Source organism: Narcine bancroftii, chromosome 1, assembly GCF_036971445.1.
Source record: "Narcine bancroftii isolate sNarBan1 chromosome 1, sNarBan1.hap1, whole genome shotgun sequence".
In the NCBI taxonomy this organism is placed as follows: domain Eukaryota; kingdom Metazoa; phylum Chordata; class Chondrichthyes; order Torpediniformes; family Narcinidae; genus Narcine; species Narcine bancroftii.
The window spans coordinates 226,309,054-226,334,631 of record NC_091469.1 but is presented as its reverse complement, the minus strand read 5'-3'; the positions used below and the strand labels follow the sequence as shown (position 1 = coordinate 226,334,631).

Genomic DNA, 25,578 nt, shown 5'->3' with positions numbered 1-25,578 from the left:
ACCCCAACCCACCAATTTTCCGTTGCAACCGCTGCAACCATGTCTGCCTGTCCTGCATCGGACATGTCAGCCACAAACGAGCCTGCAGCTGACGTGGACATTACCCCTCCATAAATCTTCGTCCGCGAAGCCAAGCCAAAGAAAGAAAGAAGAATGTTGGAGTATTCTGGCCACCTGAAAGTGGCTTTAGATATACATATGGGTGTAAGAAAAATAAAGAGTGATAGGTTGTGAGGTTGACCAGGGTTAGATTAATGGTGGAAAAGGTTTATATAGGTTGTCGCAATATCACTGGATGAAGGGTTATACTATGTTCTAATCTGGCAGTTGTCCAAATTTGGGTTAAATTGCATAAAGCAATGGTTCTTAACCTTTTTTCCACTTACATACCACTTTAAGTAATCCCAGTGCCATTGGTGCTCTGTGATTAGTAAGGGATTGCTTAAGGTGGTATGTGGGTGGAAATAAAAGGTTTGAAAACCACTGTTTTAATCATCCCTAATTGACTCATTATGTGCACGGTTTCCTAACTCCAAAGGAAACGGCCAATGACAATTTTTCTCAAGCAAAATATTTCAGTAACAATTAGGTCTAGAGCAGTGATTCTCAACCTTCCCTTCCCACTCACATACGACCTTAAGCAATCCCTTACTTATCACAGAGCACCGATGGCACAGGGATTACTTAAAATGGTATGTGAGTGGAAAGAAAAACATTGAGAACCACTGTCCTAAAGTGTGTATGGTTTTGCTCAATCAGCATATCACAGCCAGTGCAGGATACTTTCCCTGGTTTGGAATCCAACTTTTGTGCTTCACCTTGTTAAAGGCAGGCTCAATGCTACCCAAGGTGATTTATCATAAGTAACATTCTGTTTCTCAGGGCAACGACAGGACTCAGATGAGCTAGGTTAGCAGCAAGTCTCTGAGACAGAAGCTCGTCCATCTGCCTCCAGATCCCCTACTTTTGCCTTTTAAGGGGTGAACAGAGGTTCTGTCTTTACAGAATGCTAAAAGGTCTCAGAGAGACCTGCTTGTCACCCACCAAAGTTGTAAAAGTAAGCTTATAAATTTGCAATTTTTCAGTACCAATTATCTTCTTCGTGTGTACTGCACATCTTTTAAGCCATTGTCAATATGGAGGGAGAGATGTATTTCCAGTTCAAAATAGGCTCTCTCTATCTACCGTATGAGACAAGAACGAGTGCTGGCCAGCTGCGATGAAATTTAATTAATTTTGCATTATTGAATTATTGGATCTTCTATAGTACCATACTTCTTTCAAGACTGAACAATATTTTAAAAAAAATTAACCAAAACCATTGCCAACACAACTAGTTATCGGCTAATTAACCAAAAATGAAAAGGAGCAAAATATTAAGTGCCAGGAAAGTATGAATGGTGTTCACTAAAACTTGGGATGCATTTTGCAGTGCTCTAAGCTGCAGTTTTAGGAAATTTAGCTGCAGATTAATATTTCCCAATGGATGATCCAGATTCACATTCTGAAAAGTGTTAGTGGGGTGGTGGGGTTCTGTCTCCTTTTCTGCACAATTAACTTGGACGAACCAAAGAGACACAGGCAACCCTGAATGATTCAGGTAAAGAATCTAAGAGAATCCCATCTCAGCAGCAACTCAGTTAAAAAGCTTTCTTCACAATTCTATTTACCATGTTTGACTTGCAGGAGTAGTTACAAATGTCATGCCATCTGCCTCACAAAATAGTAAATGGGCCTCCTGCTGGTTGGCAAGGTGCTGCTTAACCATGGATGTCCCAAGGTTAATTTACACCACATGCTGCTTTTACAGTCTCCGTGAACTTCTTAACTTCCCTGTCAAACAATAGTGTACATTTTGCCATTGATGAATGAGACAAAGTGGAGTAGTGATGGCAAAATAAAGCTAAATGAAAAGCAAAATATTGATAAAGTAGAATTAGCATCTTTAAAAATTCTAAAATTCAGAGATCAGATCATATGGCAAATGTGTTTTTCAGTGGGATGCAAGCCAATTGCTTCAGAATATTGATTGAGAACTACAATTACAACCGATTTTACAAATTCCAAGGTTAGCTTTGTTTATAATTAGAATACATCAAACTCTATTGCTATACTGATGCATTTAATTCACAGGTCATAATGGGGGAAATAGTACCTGCTTTTATAACCTGGTCCTTGAAATCACAAAATGAGATATTGTCTATCGGTTATCATGCCTTTCGATAAAACTCCCAATGTCTCCAAGCCAATTCATTCTTCATAAATTGATTGTGTTCCTTGTTTCAATTTGGGAGTCTTGTTTCAAATTATCCTCTTTGCTTTGCATATGAATAAAAAATTCCATCATCTTACAATCAATGCTAACAAAAAACCCCAGATAATAAGATTACCGATTAACTCTTCCTCATTAAAAACTTACTCGCAAGTTGGATCCTCACCATACTAGTTTGGAAAACATCTTGCGTACTTTCCACAGATACATCCTCTACAAAATTACTGCTTTGTGTCACCAGTCTATGTGTGGATGAAAATTCTCCACTTTGACTGTATTACGTAGAACACAGAAAAGCACAGTATAGGATCAGATCTAATGACTCGTGTGTGCTGATCAAACTTAAAATCCTATTTTACCCATTTCAAGACTCCTGATATAAACTGAGACAAAATTGCACAATTATGGCCCATAAATAAATTCTACAAATGTTTTTTGCCTTTTGATATTTATTGACTCCAGCAAAATTGATTCTAATTATGTATTATGATCTACAGAGCCAAGACAATTTATTCCAACTGCATTAATCTCTGCCTTCATTAATTAAGCAGTATTTCATTCTTATTTGCCCTTCCTCAGACCAGAAGCTCTGAAATTCCTTCCACACATTCCTCCATCATGTTTCCTTCCTTTAATATGCTCCAGTTTATATCTCCAGCAAAGTGGGGGAAATCCTGACCTCGGGTGCTGTCCATCTGGCCGCAATTATATGGCGACCCCAAGTTTCCTTCCACATCCTAAGGGCATGTTCATCAATAGTTCTTCCTCTTATAAGTTTCCTCTGGTCTGAGTGATTGGCGGGAGAATCTGAAGGAAATTGATGGGCATGAAAGAGAGAATAGGTCACAGGGAAATAGGTGGGGGAATAAGATTGATGAGAATGCTCTCAGAACCAGCATAATGGTCACTTTGTATATCAAGAGATATAGAAAGTAAGGAAAAATATCCCTCATCTTTTTTGTCTCAATGTGCCTTTTTTTTCCCCCTTTATTATGCTTCCTTGAAATCTTTGGGTTGTTTTTCTATATTAGATGTGCCTTAAATTTGTGGTTAGTTGGAAAACAATATTTTTAAGTCTGATGATGTGAGTACCTGGTTTAATAAATTAATATTATAATATATATGTTTGAACTCTAAACACTCTTCCTCCTTTAATCATTAAAAGCAATATTTAAAAAACAACTGGAGTCACTCCACTATCAACAGTACATCTACCTGTTCGTGAATATTCTTCATCATTTTGCAATATATTGAAACAATTCCCAGTAAATATTTAATGCTGGATACTCTCATAGAAAGGATATAGATTGGGATGACAGAAGTGTCCCTTTCATGCAGAAAATATATTCATGAATGACAAGACAGAATACCCAAGAGAAGTGATTGAATACCATTGAGGAAGTAATTATTTGTTCATACACTTCAAAGAACTAGCCAGATAAATGAACTACTAAAAAAAAATAACAGAATACGTGCGATGGTCATGTCATTGAGTAACGAATCTGTGCTTGGATGTATCTTGTGGAATGTTTTGCACCTGTAGCATGGAAATCTATTTCAATTCAAAGTCCTGAGGGAATTAAGTTAGTGATTTTTGAGCAGAGGTGAGAAGGACTGACAAATAATTTGGTCAGTCAATAAGATAATGAACATGCACTTACATCTGTCATGCGTAGTAGTTTTATTGCAAGTGAAAAGAGGATCTGCTGTTGAGAGATGTAAGTTATCTTTAATTTAGATTTTTGCCACAATTCCCAGTTCAAAATCTTGGTGAGACCATTTCAGAATGCACTTGGAATCAACTCCGGCTGTTACTTAGTTTACACAAAGATACATTGCTGGAAGATGTTTTATAAAGCAAAATGTCACAAAGAGAAAATGCTGTGAGGAGTGGATTTTGCGTTCCTGTGCAATATAATTCCGTAGGCAGTGTGGCCCATGATTTTCCAAATCAAACACAGGTATCTCAAATAGAAAAGTCACCAGCTGAACATTTGAAACTGACTGAAATCATTATTTATGGCAGCACTTTGCTCCTATGAAGAATATTAAACAACAGGCTGGATTTTAAACAATAAATTCACTTGTTGCTAGACAGTGAACTGGGGTTGGCAGGAATGGAATCTGACTCCTGGATTTTCAATGGTTCACAATTTTCTCCTCAAACAAGAATTCTAGCAAGTGGATGTCTGCACACAATATGCTCCAACAGCATTTCTCCATTTGAGAGGGACTCATTATAGATGGACAGGCGGACTACAGGTGTGAAAGAGCGGCCTGCCATCATGATTATGATGTGGCAATGAAGACCCAATTACCAGACCAAAGACAGGAATCAAAAGGTTGTGCATGGTGAGAACAATGTTGCAAGGTGCATCCATTTCAGCGCAAAGTGTATTGTAGGAAAGGCAGGCAGGAGCATGGATTGGCACATGGAATTATGACATTGTGGCCATTAGTGAAACAGGACTGGCTGCTCAGTGTTCTGGGTTCTGGTGGTTCAGACGTGATAGGAGGGGAGAGATGAAAGGGGGAAGAATAGCATTGCCTGTCATAGCTGTGCTTGGACAGGACAGACTAGAACTGGGAATACAGAAACTTAAATAACTGAAAGGAACATCACAGGTAGATAGCATCATAAATAGAGCTTTTGGCATATTGGTCTTCATAATTCAAAGCATTGAACATAGGAGTTGGGATGTTATAGTGAAATTGTATTTAAAATTACTTGTATTCTCATGTAATAGTACACTGCAATATATTACAGAAAATTGCCTTCTGCCTTCCTTAAGGCTGACAGAACCATCATTAGTGTCGCTCAGTGCCCCTTCCAGTTCAAGAGAAAGAGAGTCCCTTTGGAGACTCCGAGTGTCCGTGAGTTGCCTCCAGTGGTCTCATAGCCTCAGCATTTAACACAAACTCCAGTTTGATCCATTGTTAACCCAAGCTCCAGATTAAAACATCCGCCATGATTAGCATCCGAGGCCCGTCAGGAGCCCCTCTTGCTCTCAGCACCGTCTGGAATCCTGGCTCTGATACTTAGTTCTCCATGAGCCAGTCTCCAGCAGCTTCTGTGGGTCCCCCGACTACAATTTGCCCACACCCTGTGCGGATTCCTCAGCCACTGAGCCCCTCGCTAGTCTGTCACCATGGCCTCCATCTTGTAAGGTCATTCCCTCTACTCTCCTTCTCAATGGGGAGGGTTCTCCCTGCTGCTGGTAGCCTGCGCCGGTCCACTGCTTCCCCAGAGTCTGCAAACCCCACTTGGCTGCAGCCATCATTTTGGGTGCAGACCCATGGTTGCTGGATTTCAGTTTAAAAACACCATTGCCTCTTTTCACAGGCCACTAAACTCCTGTACAGAGCTGCCGGCATTAGGACCGGGCATTTGAACTCCTTGGAGCAATGCTGTGTCTCTGCTTCCCTGGGTGAACACCAGCAGCATCAATGCCATTACAGAGCGCCGGCAGCGCCACCATTATTTTTAATAAGACATTGGTGAGGCCAAATTTGGAGCATTGAGAGCAATTATAGTCACCTAACTACAGGAAAGTTATCAATCAGATGGAAAGAGTACAGAGACGATTCACTAGGACCTGAAGAACTGAGTTAGGGCTTTATTACTTGGAGCAAAGAAGAACGGGGGATGTTTCGATAAAGATTTTTAAAATTAGGATGAGTAAATGAAAGCAAGCTGAGGGGAGGTGAGATTACAAGCTAAAGGGCATGGGTTAAGGGTGAAAGAGGAAATGTTTTAAAGGAACATTAGGGGAAAGTTTGTCATGTCGAGAGTAGTGGGAGTGTAGAACATGATTCCAGCTGAATTGGTAAACGCAAGCGCAATTTGGACATTTAAGAACAATTTGGGCAGTACATGGACGGTTGGGGTATGGAGGGTGCAGGTCAGTGGGACTCAGCAGAAAAACAGATTGGCACAGACCAGAAGGTCTGAAAGGCTTGTTTCTATGCTCCGTAAATGGAGAAATAAATTTAAGGTCAGAGATGAAAATGTGTGATCAATTCCACCAAGGCAGTGGGTCTGAATACGAAAGGTCAGGTTGGAAAGAAAGAAAAACTTGCACTTAACCATTACCAAGTCAGGAAGTCTAAAGTACAAAAATGAACTACTTATGAAGTGACACTTTTTTAAATGCAGGAAACACAGAAGTAAATTTCTGAGCATTAAAGTGTTAAAGCTAGATAATTTATTTTTAGATATTGGTTGAAGAATAAGCTTTTTTTGTTGCAAGAATCATCTTCCGTTTTGCATGCTCAAAATAGTACTCTTGTCTCATGTAAAATCACATCGAAGAGCTGAGTGACTCAGTTTACCATAATACCCAAAAGATTGTATCTCCAACTCTTCCACATTCCCTCATTAACGTCAGCCTAAATTTATCTATGCCAGCCTCTGAACCAACACCTTCTCCTTACAGACAGCAAGGGATTCAAACCCAGGGCCAGTCCTGATCGCTGGCGATGTAAAGATGCTGCGCTAACCGTTAACGCCAACTGTGCCACCCATTAAGGATAGCCCAGGATGTGCCTTTAATTTTGCAACACCCTGCATTGACACAATATATGCTGAGCATACAAAGAATAATAGGATGCTAACCAGCATGAAGAAATACTTGCTGATCTTGTTAGAAAGGAGAAATGCAGAATGTACAGTGAAGTCACTATGTCTGGTGACTGATTTGCTTCTGAGAATTTTTATTGCAAGGCCTGGTTTTATGGCATGGCTGTTTCTCTTGGCCTCATCAGTGAGCTGACTGGAAGTGTGAGCAATGAGTTGAATCTGCCTTTAGCGAAGGTGCAGTGGAGAAACTACAGAGCAGAAGAGTAAAGAGGAGGTGATATTCATTTCATGAAAATTCACACAGGCACAGGAAACCTTTCTCTGAATATTGACGCAAGGCCTTTGTTGGTCGAAGGATTGAAGCAGGTTTCATCTGCTCCTCCTGGCTCCATTATAGCGTCAAACCATGGAGCAGACCACAAGGTTCTCAAGCTTCTGCTACCTGATAGCTTTTTTTGCCAGCTCTGTGCAACAATAATTCAGAAAAGAAGGCAGTGTGCATTTTGTGGAAGCAGACATTTTCAGTTAGATCCAACTTGTCTTAGCCGTTTATGATTTTAAACTCATTGATCATATTACCTTTCTCCTTTCAGTTGAAAAATAGTTGAGAGTACACATCCCTTTTCTCCTTATGTATTCTTCTGTTCTGAAATCAGGCCTCCTGCCTTTTTATTTACTTCCTGATGACCAAATTTTAAAACCCAAAGTGTTAAATTAGAATTAATGCAAGTTCTTGCCAAATGATGAAAAACGTTGTATAAGCAGCAAAAATAATAGGAGTTGGTCATCTGAAAACAGGGAACAGTCACAGAAGTTGCAAAGTCCAAGAGCTCACTATTATGCTATTCGTAAAATAGGATTATCACTGTAAGGGATAGAATAGACTGAATGGTCACAGTTAACATTTAACATTTCACACAAGCACCATCACAGCCCAGCGATAGTTTGATACTTTGGAAGAACTCTGGGAAGGCTTGTCACAGTATGTTCCAGAATTCGGTACATTTGCAAAGACATTGTGGTTTTGCAAGGGAGAACCATGTTGGACGCTGGAGAGGCAACAGCTCTTTGAAAGCAGCTTTTGTGGCCATCCATTCTGTGGAATTCAGGGCAAAGCATGCTCTGTGAATGACTGGGCCTTTTTTGGTGGATTGACCTGTGCCGGGAGTGTCTTTTTGGGAAGTAAAGTGCTTCATTATGATTGTGACTAATAGTGGAGGTCACTTTGAGAGACCGCTTCATTTTAAGTGTGACAAGCAGTGAAGTTACTTGAAGAGACCGGGTGCCAGGGTCTTGGAAGCTTCTTGGAGGCCACCCAGTTCAAGTCTTGCTGACAAAAGGACCAGGAGTGTTGTGACCACAGCTCGTGAGGATGGACATTCCCTCAAAGGCAACGCAAGGAGAATTCATGAGTCTGTAGCAGCCACAACTCCAGTCTTCGCATCAGTTCAACATTAATTCTGTGCATCAAATTTCAAAGGCCTACGATTCAACGCTGAATTTCAATGACTGAACTTTAAAGTGACTTTCTGGATTTCGGCCTGGACTGTAATGGTTTGGGTATATCACACAAATACACTAGACACCTGCACCTAGCTAGGGATACATTTTGTGTTAAGGATAGTTTAAAAGTTAAGACTATAGTTTAAGAGTTAGAAATAAAATTAGTGTTTTAAAATTAAACACTGGTTCAGTGCCTATTGCTATTCATTACACGCTATTCGTAACATGGCAGAAAGTTTGTAACATTTTAATGTTGCAAGTCAGCAACTCCTTTCGACATAAGATCTAGCTGACTCTAGGTGGTTTCTTTGCCATACTGGTTCCTGCTCCTTTTGACTGATATGTCCTCCAGTAACATTGAAATATTTATGACAATCATTTTAATTGGTCAGTTTTATAAGCTTTGACCGAGTGTTCGGCCAGCTTTCAATTTTCATGCCAGTAGGCGCAATATGAATGGACATAAACAAAACTGATTAAAATATCGATTACCTATTTACATCTTTCTTGATCTTTTTTTTTCTGTTCATGCTGCTCTCAAATCTTAATTAAAGTATAATGGTGATAGTCTGATAGATAATAACTGGAGCAGTTTTTTCAATTTGTCTTCTAGTGGTTGGCACATATGTCTGGACGTATTTAGCAAATTAAGGATCATTATTTAATTAATCTCAAGGGTAAGTAAATGAGTTTGAATAATTAATCAAAGCTGATTTGGAAGAGACATTATGCCTTTTTACCTGAAGGTAGAGTAGAGAGAATTGCCATAAATGACTGTTTCATAAAACATGTAGAAATGTAATGTAAAAATGACTGAATCCTGATAAAGTATCTGCTCTGGGACGCCTGCAAGAAAATCAGTTACTGCTATTCATTCAAACCCGACACATTCCTTTTTAAGGGGAGGCGACAGGCTCATGGGACTGATGTCATAATGTTGCTGTGATGCCTGGCTGTTCCCCTGGCAATGCACTCCTGCAGCCTCGAACATCAGCCGGTTGGGGGGAAAGCCCCTATGCCCTGCCGTGCTGGCTGTTCGCTATGGCAATTCAGCCCCTCGTGTGTGGGGTTCACCCGACCCGCTGTAATGATAGTGATCATGGTTGTAATGCAACTAGCTATGCCTAAAAGATTATAGCTCCCATTTGATTATACTTGGCTGCCAGCAGGGGCTGACACAGAGCAGGGGACTGGAGCATGTAAGATCTGTGATGAAGGCTTGCAGCTTCATGGCATGCCTCATGGTGGTGTTTATATCAAATTTAAAGTAAAGAACTTTTCCTTCATCCATGTGTTGCCTAAGATCTACCACATAGGAATACAAGATGAAACATGGTGGGATGAAGGAAATTAGAAGGAAATACTTTAGAAGGTAAAATCTAAAGTTAGCAACTGATCAGTGAAGAGAAGCTAACGCAGTGAAAATGGAAGGATAACATCCACCAGTGAAATTTCAGCTGACAGGTAATGTGGCTGAAAATTGGAACAGATTTAAACAGCATTTTGGATTGTATTTAGTGGCAGTCAGAGCTGACAAGAAAAGTGATAAAGTGAAAATGTCAGTTTTCTTACATGTCATGGGTGATGAAGCCCTGGAGGTGTATAATAACTTCACATTTGCTGCTGAAGGAGACAAAATGAAACTGGAAAAAAATAATGGAACAGTTTGAGGCATACTGCATCTCTAAACGTAACATGACGTTTAAGAGGCACAGATTTTTCACATGTGTACAGAAAATGGAAGAAAGTATTGATCAGTATGTGACTGAATTGAGAAAAAGAAGCAAAAAGTGTGAATTTGGTGGACTGACTGACTCACTGTTAAGAGGCAGACTTGTGTGTGGTATTCCAGATAATGGTCTAAGGAAAAGATTGCTAAGAGAGCAAAATCTAGACCTGGAAAAAGCCATAGCATTCTGTAGGCTGCAGAAACTATAAAAATACAGGCAAAAGACCTCTTCAGTGAAACTAGCTGCAACGTGGATGCAGTGAACAAGAACAGACATAAACTGTTTAACAAAAAGTGCACCAAAGTGGAAAGAGAGGCGTGGCCGGCGAACAAAAATGAAAGGGACAATCAAAAGCCATGTCATCGATGTGGTGCACAACACCTAACAACCTAACAATGAAGTGTCCATCATATGGTAAAGCATGAATATGTGCAACAAAAGCAACCATTATGCCTGTTGCTATAGGAACCAAGTGCAACAAAGCAAGGCACATGCAGTAGATGAAAGGTAGATAGAGGAATTCTATGTAGATGTTATGACAGAAAACGAAGACTGGATGTTGAGATTAAAAGTGGATGGCATATATATTTCAGTTAAATTGGATAATGGAGCACAAATTAATATAATATCAGAGACTGATTTTAAGAAAATTAGACCAAGACCAAAGATGTATGGAACAAAAGCAAAGGTGACAGGATATTCAGGTACTGGTATACCAGTGCAAGGAGAATGCATGGTCAAGGACAGAGGGCACATGCTAGCATTCATCGTGTTACCAAAGGATGTACAGGCCATACTAAGTTTAACAGCTTGTGATAAACGGAGCCTGGTAAAAAGAGTCCTCATTTTGGAAAGCAAAGGAGAGACAGTCTATGATGAACTCATGAAAGAGTACAATTACCTATTTCAGGGTCCAGGCTGCCTTCCAGGAGAACACACAATCAGAGTGGATAAACGTGTGCCACCGATAATCCATCCATGCAGAAAAGTTCCATTTGCACTTCAAAATCAACTAAAGCCAGAGTTGGACAGGATGGAAAGCCTGAAGGTGATTCAGATGAGCCAACAGAGTGGGTGAGTTCACTCATTGTTGTGGACCAAAAGAATGGAAAGCTTAGAATTTGCCTGGATCCAAGAGATCTCAACAGAGCAATAAAGGGAGAACACTTCAAGTTTCCAACGCGTGAAGAAATCATGTCACAGTTTGCAAATGTAAAGTTTTTCAGCAAGATGCATCATCAGGACTTTGGCAGTTAAAATTGGATGAAGCTTGTTAAAGTCTGTGCACATTCAATAGTCCATTTGTCAGATACAGATTCCTAAGGTTACCATTCAGAATTACCTCAGCTCCTGAAGGGTATCACAAAACTATCCACTTGGTCTATGAGCACCTGGACGGAGTTGATACCTCAATGAATGACATCATAGTATGGGGAACCATGGAGCATGATGAGAGACTAAGGAAAGTGCTGGAAGCAACAAGGAAAGCAAACCTGAAGCTGATTAGAGAGAAGTGCCAGCTCGGGGTGACAGAACTAACATTTGTAGGAGATATTATTGGCAGTGAGGGCATCAGACCAGATCCCAGAAAGATGTCTGGCATTGGGAACATGCCAAGACCACAATACAGGATTGAGTGTCTGTCTGGTACTGTTGTATCATTGATCCTATGGTAGTCTCTGCTGGTGCTCCAGCTGCCAGAGTTCTTTGGGACAATGTGTAGTGGTGAAACCCACAGGCTGTTGGAACGGCGGATGATCCACAATTCCTCTATTATGGCAAATTTGACATTGGCTTGGAAGAGTTATCGTGGGGCAGTTGCCATGCCCACGTGTACACAGGTGGTCCGGTGGTCTCAATGTGGTGTTGCATGCCACATGCTGGTTCTGCATTGTGGAGGTTGGGGGCCAGTAGAGTGCTGTGTGAGGGTAAAAACTTGTAAGGAAGTGGCATTAACCACCCAGCACCAGTTGAGATCAACCAGGAGTTTGTTTGCCCAGAGGAAATCTGCTCCCAGGAGACTTTGGCCTTCTGAAACGACAGTACAGTCCCACCTGAAAATGGTGTACCCGGTGTGAATGGTCACGCAACGTGTCCCATAAGTGGGAACGGTTGAACCATTGGCAGCCTATAGGGGTAGGCCTCTGGCATTTTTCTTCCACCCAATTAACTTGGGCAGAACTAGGCAAATTTTTGTGCAGGTGTCTATCAGGAATTCCCATTGGGCCTTCCAGTCTCAAAGGTAAAGCAGGTCTTTTTCTGGTACCAACCACTGAGGCCACTAACAGTGGCCAGCTTGCTCATTTCCCTGCATCAGACTAGGTTTGCTGCCTGAAAAGGTGCAGGGTGGTACGGACCGCCAGGCACTGCGGCCCCACTGATGGTGGTGGTAGCAGTACCCTTCTGTTTTGTCGCTATGGTTGGCATGTTGTGGCTGGGCTGCTGCAATGGCCACCATGGGGGCGCACGAGGTGGCAGAGATTTATGTTGTTGCTCCCTCTGCCCATGTGGATGGAGTCAGGTTGCAGAGTGCGGAAGAGCCAGTCTGCTTCTCTCGCCACGATGTGTGGATCGGCAAAATCCATGTTGGAGATGGCGGCGACAATGTGGACCAGCAACTTGGAAAGGAACAGGACCTCAAACACGAAGCACTTTGTGTGTCAGTCTGCAAGGGCCACCAGCTCCTGCATCAGTTCTGAGTTGTGAGCGGCCCGTTCATGCCGGCTAAGTTCAAATGACTCGAGCAAAAACCATTTAAACATCATGTACTTGACATCCACGGGTGGGCTGTTGACAAACAGGGCAACTTTCACTGCTGTGTCAGGGTCCAGGGCACTGACCACGCACCAGAACTTCATGTCCTCAGCTGTTATTCCTCGCAGGGTGAACTGTGAGGCTGGTTTGCCCAGAATGGCAGCAAGAGGACGCTTATGGCGTAAACTGCTGCAGGAGATCCGTTGGTGCCAGCCCCTTGGATGAGTTGGTAGGATTCATCTTGCTTCGCATCGTGGGTTCTCAAAACATTAGAACCTGTTCGGGGTCACCACTGTAGCACCGCTAAAGGCAGAGATGCTGAAATAAATACTGAAGTAAACCAGTAACTGCCATTTATTCAAACCCTATGCATTCCTTTTTTTTGGGGGGGGGCAACAGGCTCACGATAGTGATGTCATAATGTTGCTGTGAGGCCTGGCCGTTCCCCTGGTCTCCTGCAGCCTGGAACTTTTGCGTGGTGGGGGGAAGGTCCTGGTGTCCTGCCACGTTGTCTGTTCGCTACGGCAATTCGGCCCGTTGTGTGCGGGGTTGACCTGACCTACCTGGATGAGAAGGTGGAAGGATTCGTCAGTAAGTCTGTGGATGGTATGAAGGTTTGAGGAGTTGTGGATGGAGCTGAAGGTTTTCAAGTTTACAAGAGTATATAGGCATGGTGCAGAGTTGGCCGGAGAAGTGGCAGATGGATTTCAATATGGACAAGTATGAGGTGATGCATTTTGGAAGGACAAACCAGAAGGCTGAATGCAGGGGTAATTGTTGGTTACTTAAGAGTGTGGATGAACAGAGGGACTTTGGGGTCCTAATCCATACATCCCTCAAGGTCACCGCACAGGTTGATAGGATAGCTAAGAAGGCCTATGTGATTCTGAGCAATTAAGTTCAGTGGATTGAGTTCAAGAGTCATGTCTCTGGTGAGACAACACTTAGAGTGTTGTGTTCAGTTCCAGCCATCTCATTATAGGAAGGATGTGGAACCTATGGAGAGGGTGCAGTGGAGATTTACCAGGATGTTAGGATGTGACCTTGATTGGAAAATGTTTTATGAGGAAAGGTTAGCAGAGCTAGGATTTTTTTGTTTGGACCATCGATGTCTAAAAGATTATGAGAGGCATAGATAGGGTGGACAGTCGATGACTGTTTTCTAGGGCAGGAATAGCATAGAGGACATATGTATAAAATAAAGGGAGGGAAGTTTAGGGGGGAGACATCAGGGGTAACTTGCTTTATGTAGGCAATTGTGGGGGCCTGGAATGCCTTGCCAGGGATAGTGGTGGAGGCTGAAGCATTAGGGGCATTTAAGCGACTCTTATACAGATACATGGATGGAAACAAAACAGAGGATTATGGGGTAGGAAGGGTTTAGTAATTTTTTAAAGGAATGCATGGGTCGGCACAACATAGAGGGCCAAAGGCCCTGTACTGTGCTGTTGCGTTCCATGTTCCATCTATAGCGTTTCAGCAAGTAACTTTCAAAAGGGACTTGAATATGCATGTAATGAGGCAAACTTTTTCGACGGATGTTGAGAGAGCAGGTGATTTGTAACAGGCAGCTCATGGGTGTCCCTTTCAAGTATCTCACTCAAATACATGAGTCCAGAATACACGAGACATAAAATTCCTTCATTACCACTTGGTCACAATATCAAATTTAATTTATCTGCAAACTCAATATGCTACAGGAACTCAGTGAGCCGAGATGCATCAATGAGACAAAATTAGTCACCATTTCAGGTCACCACCCTTCATCAAGAATGCAAGTGCAATGGGGAGATGGCCAGTGTAATGAGGACAGGTTGGAGGATTGGACAGAGACCAATAGGTTATTGGTGAACTAGTGAAGGGTGAAGGATGCCAGCCAAAGGCAGTTGATTGGCAGATGCCAGACCAAAGGAGACACAGGCAAGAGAAGAAGGATTGATGGAGGAAGATGAGTCATATGGAGTTGGGAGGGGGCTGAAGTGTGCTGGTGAGAAATGAAGACAAATATGATTTGTACATAGAATTCACCTTTTTGTTTTTCATTCAAATATGTCTTCCTACCTTCCAGAGTGGCCGTTCACACATGAATGACTAAACCTCGAAATCTCCATTTCCTCACACGAGCTTAGACAGCATACGGGAAGTGCAGTAATTAAACAGGTGGGACTTGCAAATACGTGCTATTCATTGGCCCGTTGTTTCCAGATTGCCTGCAGTTAAATTTAGTCTGTAAAATTTACTTGGAGTCTAGGAGGTCCCTCATTTCCGTTCCGATCTTCTTCACACAGATTGGAATGCAGTGGCTGTGGAAAAAGCATAAAAGTCTTTCGGTGCTGGAATCTGATAAGAGTAGGTGATAATAGTAGTGTAAAAACACAATGCTGGAGAAACTCAGCAGGTTAAAGAGAGTACTTTATATAGCAAAGGTAGATACATGACCAATGTTTCAGGCTTGAGCCTTTTATCAAGGTTCCTTGGTGGATGGGAAATGTACCTTGATAAAGCCCTCAAGCCTGAGAATTTGGAGATGTATCTTTATCTTTGCTAAATAACTGTTTGACCTGTTGAGTTTCTCCAGCATTGTGTTTTTTTCTCCTTCAACCACCATGTCAGCAGAATTTTTTGTTTTAATAGTGATAATAGCAATGAAATGGGAGATAAGATTGGGCCAAAGGGGAAGAGGGGCACTGGAGCAAGCCAGTGGAGGATAGGAGAGGATGGAATTAAAGAGGGAGGGAAATAAGCATAGGTAGAGTTGGATGGGAAAGGGAATAAAAATTGGGGCAGAAGAGGGAAAAGAGAGTAGAAAGGTGCAAATTGTTTTCTTATAGCTTCTAAGTTCTAATGATCAAGACTCATTCTGCTGAATAAATCAGTGTTTTACCACCAGACTTATGAGGTCTGAAATATCTCTCAGTTTTCTATTGGCGGCATCAGGCAGAATGCACATGAATAGTAGCTTTCAGGAAGGCAAGGAATGACCTCCTCAACACACCTCTCTTGTTGAAATATGCCATGTGTCTGAAGCAATGTTAAGATGTTTTTCACACCACTACTGATATGTATGATGTCAAATTGTCTGTGTTGAATGAGAAAAAAACAAGCAGTTGACCTTTGACAGCACCAATTGCCAACAGCAAAGAGATGTAAGTAGAACATTAATCTTTGGTAGGTCTTGCAGCTAATAGCAAATATTCAATCAGCTAAAATCCACAGTAATGTTCTGGTGGGTCTGCATGTGACAAATGAGTTGTCCATAACCAATATTTCACCTGATGGTTTCTACATTGAAAACAATGGTAAAAAAAAAGAAATATCAAGCACACAATTACTATTGTTCTGTCTGTCAAATATGTGAGTGGAAATGTGCTTGATGCAGGTGGAATTATATAAAAATAATTTACGTCTAGACTTGTTGAACAGTCTCGCCGCCTGCAAGATGAAACTGCATTGATTCCTGTCCATTGGGTTTGGTGTAAAATCACTGCATTAAATCTTGGCCTGAAAACCCATGGAATCATGCTCTGTACTTCTGGAGAAAAGATATGATTCCCGTGGTGATATTTAATTACACCACCAGGTCATCAGGGGTCATCCCAGTGACTTTGTATATAAAGCAGTCCAGAGCTACAGTCTAGCCTTCCAGGTTCGTCTTGCAGAGAGACAAGACCTCTTAGTGTACATATTAGTTTATTAAAGCTGTCTTATACTTGCACTGCTGGTGCGATTCCATCATCCTCCACTCCGTCCTGAGCCACTAGAGAACGACGTCTCATACACCAGGCAGTTGTAAATTGATTTTAGCTCAGCGTTAAACACAATCATACCTCAGAGGCTGGTGGAAAATCTGTCGTATCTGGGACTCAGTGCCCCTCTCTACAACTGAATCCTGGCCTTCTTGATTGAAGTCTGTCCAGGTTGGCAGCAAAGACTCAAGTCACGCCGCACTGAGCGCTGGCTCTACCCGCTAATGTTCATACTGCTAACTCACAACTATATTGCCGAGCTCAGCTCCAGCAGAATCAACAAGTTTGCAGATTTCACAGTGATAGTTGGCCTCACTGGCAATGGTGATGAGTCGGCTTACAAGGAAAAGGTTGATAAACTTGATTGGTGCAAGAGCAACAGCCTGGACAAGACTAAGAGATGATGGTGGACTTCAGAAGGACAAAGGATCACTGCCCACTACATATCAATGGCTCCATCATAGAGAGAAAGGAGAGCACAAATTTCCTTGGTGTCCGTTTAAAGGACAGGACTTACAACACCTCCACATTATTCAGGAAGGCACAGTAGTGCCTATTCCTAAGGAGGTTGAGGAAGGCAAGGCTACCGACCACCATCCTAACAATGGAGAGAGTCCTGTCTGGCTGCATCATAATATTGTATGGTAGCTGCAAAGCATCAGACCATACATCAGTATAGAGCGTGATTAAAACTGCTGAGTCTCTCTTCCCTCTGTGGATGACATCTACAGGGAACAATGCTCAGAGAATCATCAAAGATCCTTACCATTCAGCCCACAGTATCTTTGAGACACCTTCATTAAAGAAGAGGAAAAAAAGAGGGAGTCTTGGAAACAGTTTCTTCCCGCATGTGGGCATGTGCACTATGCTCCGGTGATATGCTGTTTCGTTGGTTGTATCTGTATATATACAATCAGATCAATAAACAATCCACAAAAATCCAGACAGTAAAAGAGCTTAGTTTGGTTTTCTGTTTTAGTCATACAGATGGAGGAGAATACATACTTAATAAAATTTGTTTTTTTTAAATAATTTAGACATACAGCTAAGTAACAAGCCTTTTTGACCCAGACTCTGTGCCGCCAAATTACACCCAAAATTGACCTACTAACCCCAGTATGTTTTCAAATGGTGAGCGGTACCTGGAGCCCCCTAGGAAAACCCCCGCAGATATGGGAGAATGTACAAACTCCTTAAAGGCGGCATGGGATTCGAACCCCAGTCCTGATCGCTGGTGCCGTAACAATGCTGCACTAACCACTACACTAACCATGCCCTGCCCTTGGTTCTTGGCCTTAAAGCAAATTTTATCAAACAATTGCACTGTTGCTTAATGACTGATGAATTACCACTAATATTTTTCTTTTTATCATATTTATTTGTAGTATTTGATGCTTGGAGAATGCAGGATCTCAAGGCAAATAGAGTGTCTTCCTCATCCTTGCATCCTAGGATCATCAATGTAGCAGGTACTATAGCCAACGTAAAAAAGTTTTGCACAAGAATCAAAGCCGCCTTTATCCTATTCTTTATATGGATTATATTTGATGTTCCTGCCATTGCCTCTGCGCACAGGAAAACTTGCGAGCAACTTAAAGTCAATAAAACTTCTTCCTGCTTCTCTCCTTTATTCAAGTTCCAGAGCATCTTGCTAACATAATTACTTTTGATAATCATGTTAAATAAATAATATTTTCAAGCCACTGTGCTCTGGCGAGCATTTATTCTTCATGCTGAAATCCCATTCTTAATCTAACTTTTAGCCTTTTTTTACAAACGACGTTAGAAAACACATCACAACTCTCAGGAAATTGAGAAAAATTATAGCTTTCAGTGGGAGTCGCTTACGCCTAAGTCACAACGTCATTTGTATTTGGAATACATGGTGCTCGCATCCTTCAAATACCTTCTCGAACCATATCACGAAGCCATTTTGTAATTACAATTTAAATGCCCCTCAGCAATTTAAAGATTTAAAGTCTGAAACTCAGATCATGTCCCTCACAGTACTCCTTCTCCAACAGAAGCAAATAGAGTTATATATTTCTCCGCACAAGAATCCTAAACCGGAGAGCCAGCTTTATTGTTCTTTAAACATTCTCCTCAAAGTCTTTACAGCTAATAGGTAAAAGTGATTATAAAATGCAATGTATTGAAGCTGTGTTGGTGATAGATGAGAACACTTGTTTAAGAACTCCTTGTTTGCATTCTCTTGCTCTATAGTGATAAGAACACATCAGACATTTTGGCATAGTCCAATTTTACCTGAAAATGCAATTGGCAGCATTTAATGTTCAGCTCCAATTCAGAACAGCATTGGCAGAAAGGTCTGAGTGTGAGAAGTTGTTGCACCAACAAAGTGGCTAATGGTGAGAATCTTTAAAAAAAACTGGTATGGTTACAAGATAAAAGAAGCAACAACTGACAAAAATAGATCAGAGTCAAAGCTCTTGAGAATGACGACAGAGAATTCTTGTACAAAGGTGAGTTAATTGAGAAAGAAAGACAGAGGAGAAGTGTTTATGACATTGTTGTCATTCTATTTGATTCAACCACTTCCTCTGGTAGTGAGTTCCAAAACTACGCACAATACTGCAAGTGTTTTGTAAAATTGCAATATAACATTCATACTCTTACGTTATAGCTCCTGATCCATGAATGCAAGCTTGCTATAATAGCTTTATCACCACCTGATCCACCTGTCATGCCACTTTCAGGGAACTGTGGACTTAAAGCTCTTGGTCCCTCTGTTCACCAGCATACCACTATTATACATGTCTGACCCTCAAAGACGAGAGGCACTGTGTGACCCTGTTGAATTCCTCCATCAATTTTGTGTTTTATCAATGTCTGTTCCTGGTTTGACTTCCCAAATGTATCTATCACCCCTTACACTAGTCATGATCTGCCACGCAACATTCCATCTGATCCATATTCTTCAATCGTTTTCCTTTCCACTCCTAGCTCCACCAACTTCTGTGACATTTGCAAACTTACTCCCCTCATTCATATCCAAGTCATTAATATATATCCACAAAGAACAAAGATCCAGCACTGTTCCCTGCCTGAGGAATTCAATAATGGCCAATACCAGGTGACAAAGATCTTCTGCCACAATATTAATGAATATTGATCATTAAAGCATAAAGTAATTTCTGTTGCTCCATCCATTTTATGTTGGTGTTATTAGAGAAGATTAAAGATCATTCTCTTATTCCATAACTCTTGGAAGACTGTGGACATTATTATGGTTAGAGCTTTTTAGCATTCCCCTCGCAGTCCAAGATCCACCCCAAACACGACACTTATGCGCACTTTGGAAAGGATTGTTATTGAGTTCTGGAGCAGCTGATTCTCAACATCTATAGAAGGATACGATGTTCTGCAATTTAAGTGTCTGTATCCAGTTATGAGCTGTTGTGCTTTGTTCCTCATACATTTTTCAGAAAAGGCTTGAAAATAGACTGTATTTATCTTCTGCAGAGGTTTGTACCATGTTCCATCTCAGCTCATTTTAGTTACGTTCAAAATGTATGCATTACTCCCATCGTCTTAAATCATCGTTGACCAGCTATTTAGAACCAAAATGAACTGAGTATTCTGATAGCCCAAGGATGTAGAATTGTTTCACTGATGTGATCATCAGTAGTGGCTCCATGGTCTAAATTGATGGGCTGCTTTTGCATAACTAATAGACAAAGTTAATAACCATGAGCACAGCCTAAGTGAAGTGCTTGAAAATTGAATTTATGAAAGAGATTGCTTTTGCACGAGAAACCCCCTCGATGAAATAAACTGATTCGTCAGTTGCATTAATAAAAGAATAATGATACAGTGAAGGTTATATTTTTATTTCAAAATGATTATAGTTTATCAGATATATATTTTCAGTTTTTATTTTCCAATAGTCTGTGTATTATTGTGGGGAGAGCTAAATGATGACTTGATTTATTATCTTTAATGACATAATTTACTGTCCACTGATATTAAGTATTTAAAAGAAACTAAATTATCATTACTTATCAACACATAAATCCTAATGTCATAATCAAGTACAGTGAAAACAAATGGAATAGGATAAACAAGCAAAAATTAAATTGGAATTAAGTAAGAAATCATATTTAATAATTTAAAAAATCATATACGGACATAAAATGATTTTAACTTAACCAGATTTTATCAGAATATTGATGATAAGCCGATAGGTGAGGCATAAGCAATCTGGACGGAACTGTAGGATGTCCATATTAAATTTGATTAGTAAATTGTTCAATTCCTAATGATAAAAATAAGAACATTAAAGGCCACAAGGGAAACTTCTTCAATAATCTATTCCATTCCACTTTTCCGTGTTAGTACTTTGCTTCCAGCAAATTTGGTGAAAAAAAAAGCTGTGTCCTGTGAGACACGCATCCTGCCATTAATTCATAAACTGTCTGTCAGCTTGTGGTAAGAAAGAAGTACCCCATGGGATGTCAATTACCACATCACTAGGTGATTTCTGCTATTTCTTTGCCTTTCAAAATCAGTGTGGTTACTTGGTAATCTAAAGACTGAGTTCAAATCCCACATTGCTGTTGTGGAATTTAAATTTGATTAAACACTTTGATTTCTCTTTTAAGCAGGTTGTAATTTTTTAATGATAACTGGCCAACTCTAGGAAAGTCATAAAAATACATTTGTATTTTTCTTCTTCAGTTCATTTAGGTAAATGATTTTCATTATTTTTCAGATCTCTGGTAAAACCAAACTCCTTGAACACAAGGGGCTGGAGTCATATCTCATCTAAACAAGATGTTTGTTATTGTTCAAGATCAATCATCGCAGACAGGACAGCACAGGTTCCTGGAGGCAGGATCCTTGGTCCAGCCATGTAAATCACTTCATCAATGGCATTCTTTCCATCCTGAGATCAGATGTGGGGATATACACTCATGACTGACAATGTTCATTTCATTTCACAGTGTCTCATCAAATATAGAGCAAGTTCGGGGGGGGGGGGGGGGATGTCACGTGATGCTGTAGAATTGACATTGTTATTTAGTTAGTATAATGTGAACTATTTTGTAACCACGTAAGAATACACCCTTCTCACTGTAGTGCGCCACTGTGGTGTGTGTGTGTGTGTGTGTGTGTGTGTGTATTTGAATCTTACATCTCTAAGTTCTTTAAGAAGCCTCCCAAGTAACGCAGGGACATTGCAGACACATATGCTCCTGACTCCTTTGGGAAACTAGTTTAAAAAGTTTTAAATAAGCATTGTTTAAAGTTTAAAAACATTTTACAAGTGTATTTAAACTTTCTTATCTTACTTCTATTATGCCTCCAAAAAAATAAAAAGTAATATCAATGACCTCTCAAACCTGATGGGAAAGTAAGAAGAATAAATAATCGAGGCCTACCTTGACAATGAATCAGGGTGCTGGACTCTGTTCTGCCTCCTAACCTGGTGAGCCTTTGGAGGGGACTCCTGCCGGTGCCTCTGAGCTGATAACGTGGAGACATGGTGTTATAGAGGAACCTGTAAGTGAACCGTGAATGCGCAAGGAATCGCGCATGCACAGCATAACGAAGACCAAAACACTACAGGGAGTGCAGTGACCCTCTATAGAAAAGTCAGGCACCTCAACTTCAGCACTAGAGGAGGAGGAATCGGCCTCAAGAGGAGGTTCATCAGCTGATGAGGAAGATACAAGACGACGAGGTGATGGAAGAAATTAAATTGAATCCTTAAATCAAGACAGAGGAGTTATCCATAATGAAAATGCAGCAGATTAAAGTAATGAAAGGGAAAATGATAGAAGGACTAAAGGAAGTTAAGGTTGAAATTAAAGAGATGGAAGAAGGAACTGATAAAGTACTGGAAGTTGTAAATAAAATGAAGAAGAAATGAGAGAAAATGGAAGAACTCATCACTAGAGTACAGGATGAGGTACAGCATGTTGATGACGGTATCTAATAAAGAAAATACAACTACTGATTTAATTACGGTAAATTAAAATCTTTCTGATCAAATGGATATTTTGGAGAATTTCAGTAAAAGAAATAATATTAAGATAGTAGGTCTGCTAGAAGGGAAAGAAGATCCAGATGCGATTCGCTTCTTTCAAGATTGGATTATTAAAGATAACTTTGAGAATAAGACTGAAATTGAAAGAGCCCATGGCGCCCTGAGACCTAAGCCTCTACCTGATCAAAGCCACATTCTATATTAATAACATTTCTGCATTATCAAGGCAGAGAGTAAGCTCTAAGTCTTGCTGTGAAAAGAGAGAAGGACGACAAAGTCCTTTGTTATGGGAAGAGGATAGGATCTTATTCTATCCTGACTTGAGTGAAACTTGGTTGAGAAAAAGGAAATAATTTAATTTGGCTAAGATAATTCTATCTGATAAAGGTTTACAAGCTTGTCCTGCAACTTTGAAGATTTTTGTTCAGGGACAACAGAACAGACTTTACAAATTTTGCTCCAGGAGAAGAATATGCTCAGAGTTTTGCAGAAGCTCAACCTTTAGTGATTGCGACAGCCTTGATTTAATGAACTGCCTCTTTCTTTTTCTTTTGTTACTTTAATTTCATAATTAAAAGTCCATGGCGGTGCACGTCCTCATGGCAAACTGGCCACTCTTGTATCACCACATTGGCGGGGCGCCATGGGGAAATGGCATCATCAGAGGTTTCTCTCCGACTCCAGCATCCCTTCCAGCGCGCACCCTGGGCAGCGATTATGATGTCACAATGTACCAGGTGACTGAGCTCATGTTGCCCTTAAAGGGGCGCGCTGAATTTGAATAAAAACAGTCGTTAACGACCCTCAACATGGTGGCTGTGTTTCTTCCACTGCTCACACCACCACAGTGGTGACCCCGACCAGCCCAGACATTTTTCTGGACTCAAAACACTATGGATTCAGCAGAGGTTAACGCTGTCTCCATCAAGCTTCCCCCCTTTTGGACCCACCGACCAAGAACGTGGTTTGGGTAGGTGAAAGCACAATTTCAACTCTGAAACATCTCCTCAGACGCCACGATGTTCTATCATATACGACAGCGAGGGTGGACAACATCATCCACCACCCCCCCAGCTATAGGCAAGTTCACCGTCCTCAAATACCTGCTGCTTGGAACTTTCAGGCTAACTCCCCAGTTACGGGCTTCCAGGCTCCTTCACCTAGATGGGCTTGGGGACCATAGTCCGTTGGTGCTGATGGACGAAATGCTGTCCCTGGCAGGACCACAAGCCTTGTTTTCTCTTCCGCCAGATATTACTGGAACAGTTGCCGGAGGACATCCAGCTGCTCCTCACAGATTAAGACTTCTCAAACCTGAGGAGAGCAGCAGCCCGTGAGGATGCCCTCTGGCGCACGAAGAGGGAGAACAAGGCAGCCTCAAACAGGTGGCATGACCAGGAGCCAGCTGACTGTAATCCACTCCCAAGACCAAGCCAGAGGAGGGCCAGTTGACCTGGTGTTTCTACCACCAGCACTGGGAAACACAAGCCTGTAAGTTTCACTTGCGGGTTTCACGGAAATGACAAGGCCAGCTGCCATTGATGGCTGCAACGGCTGGCCACACAAACAGCCTCCTTCATGTGATGGACAGATCCACTGGCCACCGACTCCTGGTGGACACGGGCTGAGCTCAGCATCTTTTCCCCCCACAGCATTAGAGACTCCCACCCAATCTCAAGGTCCAACCCTGTGGGCAACCAATGGCTCCACCATCAGGACCTATGCACCTACAGGGCACAGATCCAGATTGGGAAGGAGAAATTCCCAGGGACGTTCAACAAAATCCTCCATGAATTCCCCACCATCTTAGAGCCACGGTTCAACGCCGCCCTGCCCCAGCATGGGATCTCCCACCACAATGCCTCACGTGGCACACCCGCTGCATGGTAGACCCAGTAGGCTGCTGCCCAAGAAGATCCTGAGGGTCAAGCTCCACCACACCACAGCATACTACCCGCAGTCCAATGAGTTGGTGGAGAGGTTCCACAGGCACCTGAAGACATCACTTATGGCCAGGCTCTCTGGACCAGACAGGGCGGACGAACTACCCTGGGTCCTCCTCGGGATTAGGATGGCACCCAAGGAGGAACTGCAGGCTTTAGCAACAGAGATGGTTTATGGAACACCACTTTCCCTGCCGGGTGATTTTTTTGGCCCAGACCCTAACACTACGGCCACCGACAAAAACCTGCTGGCGGATCTACGCAGGCAACTGGCCTCCCTAGTTTCCCCACTTCTGGCACGCCATGGCTCCCGGCCATTTCATCTTCCCAAAGAGCTTGACTTGACCTGGTTAGTTTTTGTGTGGAGGGGACCACAAGGTCTTGCACTGGTCCGGCAGAACCTTCACCCTGAATGTCGGGGGAGAGAGGAACTTTTTACAGTGGACCGCCTGAAGGCGACCCATCTGGACATCACAGCCGGTACAGACAGCCGCGTCCAAGCGCCGGGGCCAGCCGCCAAAGTGATAGGACGCGTAGTCGGTTCTGGGGGGGTTGTGTGGCGCCACTCCTCACGGTGAACCGGCCCCGCTTGTATCGCCACGTGGCAGGGTAGCCATGGGGAAATGGTGTCGTCAGAGGTTTCTCTCTGGCTCTAGCATCCCTTCCAGCGCACACCCTGGGCAGGGATTATGATGTCACAATGCACTAGGTGACTGAGCTCATGCTGAATAAAAACTTGTTAACGACCCTCAATGTGGTGGCTGTGTTTCTTCCATTACTCACACCACTACAGTGGAAGAATTTGATGATGTATTCCTTCTGATTTTTGAACTATTAATCTAATTATGATTAATTAATCAATTGATTAATCTTTTTAGCTAAGTGATTAAAGCTTATATATTGAATACACCAAGGGAGTTGGAAGGTGCTGATTTCTGCAGGATTATGTGCTCGTTTGTGACTTTGGTCACAACTGGTAAAATGGAAGGAGTTAGTGTTGTATTAGACAACACTAAATGGCAGGGTTCTTATCCATATTGT

The 25,578-nt window shown here is 41.8% G+C and overlaps 2 long non-coding RNA genes across 3 annotated transcripts; one reads left to right on the top strand and one right to left on the bottom strand.

Moving 5' to 3' along the window:
• The first annotated feature begins 9,340 nt into the window (after positions 1-9,340).
• LOC138739733 (uncharacterized) lies at positions 9,341-21,571 on the top strand. 2 transcript variants are annotated; one of them, XR_011342378.1, is made up of 5 exons: positions 9,341-13,429; positions 14,907-14,998; positions 17,970-18,053; positions 18,808-19,067; positions 21,317-21,571. It is a non-coding gene; the product is annotated as an uncharacterized lncRNA (long non-coding RNA). The 2 variants fall into 2 exon arrangements; XR_011342379.1 differs by lacking the exon at positions 18,808-19,067.
• Positions 13,196-22,376, bottom strand: LOC138739743 (uncharacterized). The gene is made up of 4 exons (XR_011342385.1): positions 21,987-22,376; positions 17,351-17,483; positions 14,900-15,141; positions 13,196-13,401 (listed from the first exon to the last, which is right to left on the bottom strand). It is a non-coding gene; the product is annotated as an uncharacterized lncRNA (long non-coding RNA).
• Positions 22,377-25,578: the final 3,202 nt, after the last annotated feature.